The sequence below is a fragment of the Mycteria americana genome, chromosome 3, assembly GCF_035582795.1.
Source record: "Mycteria americana isolate JAX WOST 10 ecotype Jacksonville Zoo and Gardens chromosome 3, USCA_MyAme_1.0, whole genome shotgun sequence".
Classification (NCBI taxonomy): domain Eukaryota; kingdom Metazoa; phylum Chordata; class Aves; order Ciconiiformes; family Ciconiidae; genus Mycteria; species Mycteria americana.
The window spans coordinates 79,709,514-79,722,636 of NC_134367.1; positions in this window are offsets into that span (position 1 = coordinate 79,709,514).

Genomic DNA, 13,123 nt, shown 5'->3' on the forward strand with positions numbered 1-13,123 from the left:
AATATCCAAAGAAAGCCAAAGGTCCTTTCCTCACTTGTACGGATGGACCATACCAAGAGTAGTAACAGACTGAAGGACCCAGACTTAGGAAATTCACGTGGGGCAGTGAAGCAGCCTGCACAGAACCCAAGTGAGAACGACGCCAGTGGCCGATGCTGGATGAATCATCGATTTCTAAAGAAACAAAATAACTTGAGCTAATTGTTTGCATGAAAGAAAGCACAAGTCCAAGAACATCTACCACAAACCACGGGCTGGACGATAAAATTACTGAGAGAAATTTTGTATTACTATATCACACAGCACGTCAGGCCCTATTTTCAAAATGGGCCTTCTAACTTTTATATGTGAATCAACAATTTATGAGCAAAACCAGAATGATTCTGCTACTTGAGCAAATTTAGAGATCACTGTAAAACAGACGAGTTAATAGTATCTTCCTTGCAAATGCAATCAGTATTACCTATCCTTCCTCAGTAAGTTCATCAGAAAAACAGACGAAAAATCCAGAGAGAAGTAAGAAAACATCAGAGGCAGAAACACCATAGACAGAACAAATAAGATTAGCAGAACATGGCACGCAGAGAAAGGGAAAAATGGGACTCCCACAATAGAGGCCCAAGAGGCAGTGCTACAGAAAAGGTGAATTACACAGTACCATTTATGCTCTCATTAAAGAAAATCAGGAGCAAGAGCAGATGTTTCCAAGAGACACCAATGAGCACAATAAAAACCAACACTTTCCCCCAGGTGATTAGATGGTATATGACTCTTTCAGTGGTCGCTGTTTCCTGATCTTGAATGCTGGACAAATTTCCATATGGCTTTTGCTTCCTCAGTGAACAAGTAAAGTGGTTATTTTTCTTGTTGATGTTTCTTTAAAAAAACATGATGGGCTTTGCTCAAAGAAATGCCTGGGCTTTGATCTCATTAGATCAGCGTACCAATGTGGGGCACAGCCTTTCCAGCTGCCGTACCTAGTTAAATACCTCGTGCAGTTTAGCATGCCACTTGACTGGAGTTTTCTCTCTCTCAAAAAAAGGATACGCTGTCCTGCCAGCACTGTGGAATACATGCAGCAGCTTGCCATCTCAAACACGTTTCTCACCAGCAGTGATAAGTGATCAGCAGTGTTGGCTGGAGAGGGATGTAAGGGAACAGGTGGGAAAAAAAGTATTTAATCTCCCTCCTCTCACCTCCTCTTGCTCCTATCGATGCATCACGAACTTCAGTAATTTTCAACCTTTTCCATATATGAGCTATGAGAAGTTTGCAATGGAGGTGCAGGCCCCTTCAGCCATTTTGAGAATTAAAATCACTGCTCAGAAGGAAGAAGAAAGCAAAATCATACATCTTGCCTGTGTCCAATGAACTGGCAAGACGCAGGCTCCTCGGCCACAGTATTCTCTGCTGCAAGGAGCAATGTAACAGACCTGCAGTACCTGTTTGGTCTTGTACTTGTAGTCTCAAGGCCTTGGGATTCTGGGGAAAGACAGAGGATCTCTTATACCCACGTCTTTAATTCCATAATTGCTAAAAGTGTTGTCCAACACATTGGCAATTATATGAAAGGTAACAAGTATATATACAAGTGCAGCAATCACAGGAAAAAATGACGTGCTTTGAAAAGACCAGTTTTGCTCAATATGGTGACATTCTGATTAGTGGATTCCATTCAACAGCTTCAAATGCTCTTAAAACTGGGCATCAAAATAAGTTCTTGGTAGATTTGAAACCAGTATTTTGCACCTAAGCAAGTAGCTCAGATGGAAAGTCTTCTGTACTTTTCTCTCTAATAGCAAATGAGATTTAAAAAAAATTAGTGGCACTGAGAGGGCGAACCATCTCTGTATGTGTCATGCTGGTACAGAAGAGGTCTCCTTCCTGCAGTCTCCTTCCTCAAGCCCTCCTAAACACCCACTAGTCACATGATGATAGAGTAGTGTTACTTCCAGAGATATCAAATGGGGAGCACTATGAAGACATATGGCTTGTTCTTATTTGTGCAGGGAGAACCTGGGACTGTTGCAGAAATAATAACTCCAGGACAAGATAACAAGATTTGATTGAGTTTTCAGCAGATGACAGACGTTTTAACTCTCACAAAATTATCTTGTGTTAGTGCTTAAGCACCAGATTGGCAAGAGTCACAACTGCTGTATTGACTGCTCCCATATGTGCTTTGCTACTTATAGACTCACATGAATGTGCAACAGCATCACTGGCCACATACATGTCAGTTGGCTGTGGACTACTTCTAGGATGGAGATCAGGTCGTCTAGCAATCTGCATTGAAAACAGGCCAGGAAGCATCAGCTTCAATTTTCTTTTTTTCTTTTTATTGATGTCACCAAGAGTTTTGCTTTCTTGGCTGATACTGTATGCTGGTCTTGCTGGATTTTGGTGGTTCAGACAGAAGTATAAGGCAAAGAACCCAAAAACCCAATCTCCTTTATATTATGTAAGCTTCCACTCCAACACGGTTGAAGGAGTTTGCTGAAGATACAATTCTGCTTTCTTGCCTTTGGATAATAAGCAGAAAATCATACTGTTCTCCTATAATGGACTAGAAGTTTTCTAGAAAGAAGGATGCTGCTACTTGGTAACTGAAGTATGAACAGTCTTATCACATGAATATTTATGAATATCCACATTGAGTGAACATTATACAAGACAAAATTGGATGGAAGAATTTTGTTATGCACAGCATATGTTTACCGCTTATTCAGACCAGTCATAAACAATACTAAAAAGGAATGCATTCACTAGAAATCTGCTAATAGGCAAATTTACCTTGATGGGCTCTGGAAGATATGATACATCTAACAGGAGAAATAATGCATGGAACATTTCCTGAAACCCTCTTTTTTAATTTCATAACAATCAACAGACCAAACTGACACTGCACTAAGCAGAAAAGCTAGAGCACTGTTTGCTCTTGAAATCCCGAGAGACAAGTGTAGAATGGGGCTTGCAAACTTTTATTCAGGAACATATTTTTAGGTAAAATTTTTCCCTTCTATTAGCTAACAAAACTACACACCAAGGTACAAAAGCAAACTAGGTAGACAAAAAGCATCATATTTAGTTGAGCTGAGTGACCTGAATTAATATCCTCCTTCTATGTCTGAGCCTACTTTGTATGACATTAAAGAACCTTAAACTCTCTGGCTATGCCTAGCTCCAGGGCACGTACAAAACCCAGCCACATCCTGATCCCCTATTAGAATGGGGGCACAGATTGCACCATTTCTCTCTTATTCTTTCCTACTGGCACCTCATGTCCCCACTGAAGAAAATCCAGGTATTTTTAGCCAGAAAGGAGCCAGAGTGCACTCCGGTGAGGTTCCTGATTTTGACAAGTGGGTGTGTAAACTCAGGACCCTAAAGGTTTGCACCTGCACTGCATTTTAGTCACATCCCTGTTTCAAATCTTTTACAAAACGGGGCTGGAACACTCTGGCACTGCATGAGAGTCCTTTCAGAGTAAACACAATGATCATTATCATGTGCTCATAGCCAAAATTTCAGTTTAAGCCTGGCACATATTTGCTAGTTTTGTTTACAGAAACAGATTAACCATGAGTAATGTCAAAAAAGAATAAACCGATGAGACATGCAAATTTACTTTAGTAGGCATTCCATCTAGCAGGGAAAATGACATATAGGATAGTTTCAAAATATATTACACACCTAACACTCACTGAAAATCAGGCTTAAGGTTGTATGAACACCTACCCCATGTTAGACACCACAAAAGTGAGATCCATAAATAAAAAATCAGTAGTCACTCTTGACATCTTGAGCATTAGCTTCTTCCTTTGTTGGACTTGTTTTATTTCTTTTTCAACAAATTTTGAAGGACTGTTTTAAATTACTGTAATAACAGTACTCAACTCCATATTACAGGCAGAGCTCTCCCTGCCTATTTTTGAAATAGAAGCTGAAGAAACAGGCAGAGAGAAAAAAAAAGGTCTGGAGTGCTGCGATACACCCCCTCTTTCTGTCTCTAGTACAGCTACATAGGAAGTGTGAAACTGAAAAAAGTCATGCAAAATCATTTTAACCTTCAAAAAAAGTTAGTTAGGTTCCCTCTGATATTTATCAAACCACTTAATGATTTCTTAATTCACCTAGAACAATATAGCCCAATGTCCCATTTTACCGCTAACAAATTGAAACCAGTATTAAACTCAGCTTCCATCCATTTTCTATAGTAAAGCTAAAGAAATTTGCATCAGGATTTCATAACACCAGAAACTGAGAAGGATGTGGGAATAGTACGAGCAAAATTACTATGCTAGCATCCACTCTAAGATTTGATGACGTTATGAAGCAATAAAACCTGAGGTTTTAGAGCTACTTTGAAAACATCCACATGCCCTGGGCTCCACGAGTGTAACCTCACAGCAGTACTCGACTGTAGAAATGTATGCGTAGGTAGCTCACCTGGGATCAAAGAAAGTGGCCTCTGTCCAATAGCCATCCAAAGACACAGGGATGAACAACAGGGCTCCACTTACCACAAGGACTATGTGGGTCCAGAGGGAGGTGTTGCAGTTCAGTGAAAGCATCTTAGGTAAAGTCAAGAAAGACAAGCCATACGAAATGTCTCCTCCTCTGGTTTAGGACTGATTGCTGTTAAAAGGCTAGAGCCCACTATAATTTGGATATTTTCAGTATGTTAGATGATCTTTTCCGTATTTGAATTCAGCTACATAAAGTAGCTGAATAAAGTAGCTACATAAAGTCACCTTCTCTTAATTGTTGTGCCACTTCTCTCACCTAAGCCACCAGGCAGCAGGAAGTACGTGAGGCTCTTTCTGCATAACTGTTCCTGCCCACACTGGAGATGAGTCTTCTTGACTGATGCTTCAACAAATATCCGGAAGAAATTTCAACATCTTGTATATGTCTTCCTACTCATCCAACAAGTGTGTGAAATTAGTTATAAAGAGCACTTACAGAATATACAACATCCAAATATTTGATTAACCTAATGACAACCTAGCAGACAAAGAAATGCCAACTCTTCACAGAATCACAGAATCATATAGGTTGGAAAAGACCTTTAAGATCATCGAGTCCAACCATAAACCTAACACTGCCAAAACCACCACTACACCATGTCTCTAAGTACCTCATCCAAAAGTCCTTTAAATACCTCCAGGGATGGCGACTCAACCACTTCCCTGGGCAGCCTCTTCCAATGCTTGATAACCCTTTCAGTGAAGTAAAATTTCCTAATATCCAGTCTAAACCTCCCCTGGCACAACTTGAGGCCATTTCCTCTTGTCCTATCACTTGTTACATGGCAGAAGAGACCGACCCCCACCTCTCGACAACCTCCTTTCAGGCAGTTGTAGAGAGCGATAAGGTCTCCCCTCAGCCTCCTTTTCTCCAGGCTGAACAACCCCAGTTCCCTCAGCCGCTCCTCATAAGACTTCTGCTCCAGACCCTTCCCCAGCTTCGTTGCCCTTCTCTGCACACGCTCCAGCACCTCAATGTCTCTCTTGTAGTGGGGGGCCCAAAACTGAACACAGTATTCGAGGTGCAGCCTCACCAGTGCCGAGTACAGGGGCACAATCACTTCCCTAGTCCTGCTGGCCACACTATTTTTGATACAAGCCAGGATGCCATTGGCTTTCTTGGCCACCTGGGCACACTGCTGGCTCATATTCAGGCGGCTGTCAACCAACACCCCCAGGTCCTTTTCTGCCTGGCAGCTTTCCAGCCACTCTTCCCCAAGCCTGTAGCGTTGCATGGGGTTGTGGTGACCCAAGTGCAGGACCTTGCACTTGGCCTTGTTAAACCCCATACAATTGGCCTCGGCCCATGGATCCAGCCTGTCCAGGTCCCTCTGCAGAGCCTTCCTACCCTCAAGCAGATCAACACTCCCACCCCACTTGGTGTTGTCTGCAAACTTACTGAGAGTACACTCGATCCCCTCGTCCAGATCATTGATAAAGATGTTAAACAGAACTGGCCCCAAAACTGAGCCCTGGGGAACACCGCTTGTGACCGGCCGCCAACTGGAGTAAACTCCATTCACCACAACTCTTTGGGCCCAGCCATCCAGCCAGTTCTTTACCCAGCGAAGAGTACACCCGTCCAAGCCATGAGCAGCCAGTTTCTCCAGGAGAATGCTGTGGGAAACCATGTCAAAGGCTTTACTGAAGTCTAGGTAGACAACATCCACAGCCTTTCCCTCATCCACTAGGCGGGTCACCTTGTCATAGAAGGAGATGAGGTTGGTCAAGCAGGACCTGCCTTTCCTGAACCCATGCTGGCTGGGCTTGATCCCTTGGCTATTCTCTACATGCCGTGTGATAGCACTCAGGATGATCTGCTCCATAACCTTCCCTGGCACCGAGGTCAGGCTGACAGGCCTGTAGTTCCCCGGGTCCTCCTTCCGGCCCTTCTTGAAGATGGACGTCACATTAGCTAATCTCCAGTCAGCAGGGACCTCCCCAGTTAGCCAGGACTGCTGGTAAATGATGGAAAGGGGCTTGGTGAGCTCTTCTGCCAGCTCCTTCAACACTCTCGGGTGGATCTCATCAGGCCCCATAGACTTGTGTCTAAGTGGTGCAGCAGGTCACTCACCATTTCCCCCTGGATTATGGGGGCTCCATTCTGGTCCCCGTCCCTATCTTCCAACTCCAGGGGCTGCGTACCCATAGAACAGTCGGCCCTGCTAATAAAGACTGAGGCAAAGAAGGCATTAAGTACCTCAGCCTTTTCCTCATCCTTGGTCACTGTGTTCCCTCCCCCGTCTACTAGGGGCTGGAGATTCTCCTTACCTCTCCTTTTGCTGCTAATGTATTTGAAGAAGTGTTTTTTGTTGTCTTTTACAGCAGCAGCCAGACTGAGCTCTAACTCAGCTTTGGCCCTTCTAGTTTTCTCCCTGCACAACCTCACTACACCTTTGTAGTCCTCCTGAGTTGCCTGCCCCTTCTTCCAGAGGTCATAGACTCCTCTTTTTCCTGAGTTCGAGCCAGAGCTCTCTAGTCAGCCAGGCCGGTCTTCTTCCCCGCCAGCTCGTCTTTTGGCAGCTGGGGACGGCCTGCTCTTGTGCCTTTAGGACTTCCTCCTTAAAGAATGTCCAGCCTTCCTGGACCCCTTTGCCCATAAGGGCTGCCTCCCAGGGGACTCTCTCGACCAGTCTCCTAAACAAGCCAAAGTCCACCCTCCGGAAGTCTAAGGTGGCAGTTTTGCTGACCCCCCTCGCCGCTTCTCCACGTATCAAAAACTCTATCATTTCATGATCACTCTGGCCAAGACAGCCTCCAACCATCACATCGCTCACAAGTCCTTCTCTGTTCATGAACAAGAGGTCCAGCGGGGCACCTTCCCTCGTTGGCTCACTCACCAGCTGCGTCAGGAAGTTATCTGCCACACGCTCCAGGAACCTCCTAGACTGTTTCCTCTCTGCTGTATTGTATTTCCAGCAGACATCTGGCAGGTTGAAGTCCCCCACAAGAACAAGGGCTAGTGATCATGAGGCTTCTCCCAGCTGCTTATAGAATAGTTCATCTGTCTCCTCATCCTCGTTGGGGGGTCTGTAACAGACTCCCACCACAATATCTGCCTCGTTGGCCTTCCCCCTGATTCTTACCCATAGACACTCCACCCTATCATCACCATCATCAAGCTCTAAACTATCCAGACACTCCCTGACGTATAGGGCTACCCCACCACCTCTCCTGCCTTGCCTATCCCTCCTGAAGAGTTTATAGCCATCCATCGCCTCACTCCAGTTGTGCGAGTCACCCCACCACGTTTCCGTGATGGCCACCATATCATAGTTTTCCTGATGTACAATGGCTTCCAACTCCTCCTGCTTGTTACCCAATACTTCATACTAAGTATTACATACTAAGTATTACATACTAAGTATTACATACTAAGTATTACATACTAAGTTAATACTTCATATTAAGTCAATTAAAGCCTTTGACATCTTTCAGTAAATTTAGTATATCCTTTCAAATCCTGAAACAACCCTATAATTCAGCATGAGGTATAGACAGAAATAAGCAACACTGACTACGTATAACACAAATACACGTGAAACAAGAATCTATTTCACGTTTGCGCAATGCCAAATTGGCAGTTTGCTTTGTCTGTTTTTCATCAGCTAAAGATTAAAATGTACAATTAATTTTATCATAAAGTAAACCATACCATTTAATAGAAGTTCAAATGCTTATTCATACCCTTCGATACATTGATTAAAATCCTACAGAACTTCTGCTGTCCTCCTTAGTACGCTATGTGGCACAATGCACACTCGTGGCCAAGATGTCATAAAACTCTTTCCAAGTGAAACTGTCTACCTAAATACAGTGACTAGTATTTAAACAAAATGAAACATTCTTTAACACAAAACACAAATCTTAAATTTGTTACTTCACCAGCAATCTGATGTTTAACATTTTTTGAACCAATGGAAACTCCTATAGAAACCACCTATCTCTGAACAGTAAACTTATGTTAACGTCACAAAACAGCCATCTCAAATTCACAAAGCATGCTGCATATAGTGATTCACACATTATACATTCACTGAAATGCAACGCCTTTGTCCTAATACATTACTAGGATCTGGTTGTGTATTTGGATACCTCCTTTGATGTCTGATATGCAATCTTACCCCGCAAAGTTATGTGGGACAGAACATCCACCCATTAGGAGACCAGCAAAGACTGGGATTGCTCTTTTGCTTCAACTCCCAAATGAGAAAACAGATATATACCTCAGATACGAGGAACAAATAATGCAATTACTACACAAACTTGTAACAAGGTTCCCTCTCCTTCCATTACAGACAACAGAGACTTTTTACATCTTCCAAAGAGGTTTTCAAGGCCAGCTTGCCCTGGTTGAGCTCCCTAGAAAAAGGACACAAGCAAAGCCATCAAGGAGCATTTCAAAAGGCACAGGAGAGCCTTGCAGCTGTACATCTTAGGAACTCAAAACTGCTTTATTTATCACTGTGATTTTACTACATTCTTAACATCGACAATATCTTCTTTTCTCTCTTCCTTCGCTCCCTCATTGTCTCCTCATCTCCTCTCTCACCTCCTATTCCTCAGATCTTCTCTTCAAATGTGTGACTCACTGCTTACCTTCATCGCTCTTGTCTTAAATCAAGAAAGCTGAAATAATAATAAACCCCCCCCAAAACTTTAGCTTGAAGGAAGGAGGACTGCTTTCTGATACTGGATTTTTAGGGACTATTTTGTAGCACGTCTCTGGAATTCAGAAAGTCCAAAAACACACAAGAAGGAATATGAGAAAGAAGGAATCAGAACAGGACATTCAGGGGGATATACCTGTCATCTAGCTGTACTTAGGCTGGTAAAAGAAAGATGGAGAGAAATCCTTTTAGCAGCATGACTGATTTTTGCAGTATTATTGGGCATCTCTTAGCACACCTGACTTTAAAAACTCTTGGCTTCTGGAGTCATGGCAATACATGAGAAACATCAGATTTCACTGAAAAAGAAAACACAACTGGTTGCCCTGGCCCAGTTAACATGCTGCAAGATGGCTGCAGCTGTAAGAGATGCTAGAAAACTGAAACAAGTTCTTCATGGGAAGGAGGAGTGGAGCTAATGCCACCTGCTTCTCATATGGCTCATGGTGGGTTTGGAGGCTGTGTGGAGTTTTGTTGCATTTTAGACAAAAAGATCTTGGCTCGTAAGAGGGATATCATTAGTCCTGGCATAAGCCATCACTTGTGGCCTCACTCTGCCATCTCCAGGCCACCATTTCCTTCTTCCTCTCTATTAGCACAAGTATTCACACAGCCACAGGATGAACCAAACTGGAGAACTGGTCCGAGTTAAAACTGGGCCAAAAAACATCCCAGAATGTTAATTTTAAACCAGTTCAGTTCCCTAATCTGATTCACTGTACAAATATTTGTGCCTACTCCATATTTTTTCCTGTGGTGGGACCAGGAAGATGTGCTTGCAAGGTGGCTCTGCCTCCTCCATTGGCAGGGATGGGTTATGCCAACATAAACTGCCCACTTCCCAGATACGAAAGTGTCATGCTGCTGCTGCCTGGCCCAGCAGAACTGGAATCACCGAGTAGGCCATGTCAAAATACCCTTTAGATCATAGCGAAGGTTAAGATAATAGCTCTGGTATAGAAAGAGCATTTTAGAACGTCCTAAAATATTTTGCTCTATTGTAAAACTAGCAGAAGTGAATTGGCTAAAAACATACAAAAACTGAAATCGTGCATTGCCATTATATGCTTTCCAAAAGATTGAATCTATAAAAGTTTCTCAGCTTGTTTAAAAGGAAAAAGATACCAAAGGGTGAGAGAGAGTAAGCTATAGCTGTGTTGCAGAAATTTAGGAGGCTACACTGCTGTTTGACTCAGAGGTGCCAAGTCCACCCACTGGGAAAGCCAAGAACCCTACTGGAATTGACTGGGCTCCCCTTTAGTGCCAAAGCTCAGCCCCTGGGAGTCTAGTGCAGAATTAAGACGGCAAGTTACAGGGGTGTTAACTAGCACCACACTAATTATTTTCTGAATATTATTTTCTGGCATTTGTCTGATCTAATCTTCTGTGGCTGCTAATACTTTCCCTGCCAGGCTATTCCACATTCTGTTACATCTATATAGCTGCACGCACAAACATCCACCTCTTACAAATCTCTGTACGTAACCAGGATTTATACTAGTACATGCAGAACTTGAGTACAGGTTAGGTGCTACAGGTCTCAGACATCAGTGTGAATGCAAATGGCATGACCTGAGCTCTACAGTTCGGGTGTGTTTGATGCACATTGCTCAGTGAATTTGAGAACCACTATCAAATGCAACATGGATGTAACCGCAGGCAGCCAATCCACATACAAATTGCTTGAACTCTTATAAACTTGGTTTAATGCCATCACAAAGCCATCATACAGTTTCCAGTACTTGCTGGTCCTCTTGGGAGGCTGTCTAGAAACTCACCTTCCTATTCACTCTACTGCCTAACCTAGATGCACCATACCCAATTTAAAATCCTTTGCCCCTATGCCAGCACCTTTCTTTAGTTAAAGTATTTCTTTTCCCTACCTATAAGCAGATTTTGTTTTTTTAAAGGGTAATCTTATCTCCTCCTACTCTTGATTTGGCTGTGACAAATGAGAGTGGGCTCTTTTAGCCTCCCCTTGCTCAACTATCTCTCCGTGCTTGTGTCCCACTAGACAGCCCTGTCCTAGACTTGTTCATATCTATATTCATCTTCCTTATAGATGCCAGGAACAGAAGAGGTTTTATCAGAGCCTCAGTATTAGCATTAATTAGAAGTTCTTAATCACAAGAAGTATTTCAGGGTTTTCCTCAATTTTTCCATGACTATTTCAGATTTGTGGTTCACTGTTGCCCTGTAACTGAGCAGAAGACAAAGCCAGTCTTCCTCGGTGGTGTACTCTAACTGGGATTTCTACACCTGTTATGTACTCAATGGAGAGAGATAGAAAGCTCTCAGATCCCCTCTTTGGATCCTCTGAGGTGCACAGGGTAAGAGGAATTATTTATCTTCTAGAATGCCTTTACATTGACTGCAAAAGGAGCCTAGACAATTATTTTTTATTAGATGCCGAACTTTAGGCAGCTAGAGTGAGACAAACTCCTTCCTTCAGTACCTGATTTGGCCCAGTGATTTACTGATTTCATTCTATTTTTAATACTACAGAAAAGAGCATCAACCACTTTTCCTATGCAACGAGGCAGTTCTCTGTATTGTTGGCATTTCCTAATTTTATGCTATCAGCAAATTTCACCTTCTTTTTCTTAGCTTTGGTTTTGATGCTATTTATAAAATTATTAAACCAGAACAGTCTCAAGATCACTCCTTCGGGAGCTCTCACAGCAATGCCTTTCTGGTGCTGAAGATGTTCCTCTGAGCACTCTATGTTGTCTGCCCTTTCATTTCACAAGATTTATATTCTTTCAGTTGGGGGGACAGCAAAGGCTGAAGATTGCATGACATACACCATAAAGGCTGAAAAGTACTTAAGCTCACCAAAAATGTAACTTTTTTTTAATAGTATCATTTTAAAAGACAGTCTTAAGATTTTTTGGATTTTGACAAAATCTTCAATGCATTTGGAGCTACAAATACCACTATAACAGTGTTGTTAATTATTTGCTACTTTAATGGCATACATCTAGCTTGTAACTGGACCTAAGGCTCCTTCCTTTGCTTCATGGAGGCTGGGAGGTACTCTACTGGACCTATGAAAGCTTTTTACAACTCTAAAGCAACATTTCTTGCTATAAATTGCTTCATACGCTGACCTGACTTGGGACCAAGAATGTTTATTTCTCAGGGTACTTTAAGTACACAGTGTGAACAGACATCTGCTTTTTGAAATGCTCATTCAATGGGCAAAAACGTCAAGCAGTAGTTAGAAAATAAGAGATAGGAGGATAAGACCAACTTTTGGAAAAAGTATTGACAGAATAAAAGCAAATCAGACATGTGTCAACCTTTTTGTCTATAGACCTTTCACACGCTTCTCTCTCTCAATTCCCTTTATCAGAGAGTTCCAAATAATAACCTACATTCTCAGACACATGGGACACAAGAAGTAGCGGAGAGCAAAGAAAAGTTTGTTATACTGCCAATTTGGAAAGCACATTAAGAAAAATGAGGTTGCTTGATAACGCTAGTTCTTGTTCTGTGGAGCTGTGGAATCACTCACTCTAACCATACAGCATTCAACCAATTTTATCTAGCTGTGGATCCTCCAGAGAGTGGGTTAGAAAGGGAAGGATTTCAAGGGACAGGGAGGAAAAGGGAGGGAGGAAGGAAGGAAGGATGGACTCTCTCAAATTCAGAAAGCAAGCATTACAGCAGATAAGCCATCTCCCTTTCCTTCCTTCATGGCTCCCTCAGGACAGAAACCCAGTTTATAATCCTGCACTGAAGTAGTTAGTTGTATTACCATACCAGTGGAGTATTCTGACCTTTTCTGTACAACTGAATTCTTCTATCAGGTCTTGAATTTTATGGAGCATTAAGAGATTTTTTTTTATTCTTATTAATTTTTTTAAAATGGGCTTTTTCATGTTTTTCTGCATCTTGGAATCATCAGTGGTCATAATTCAC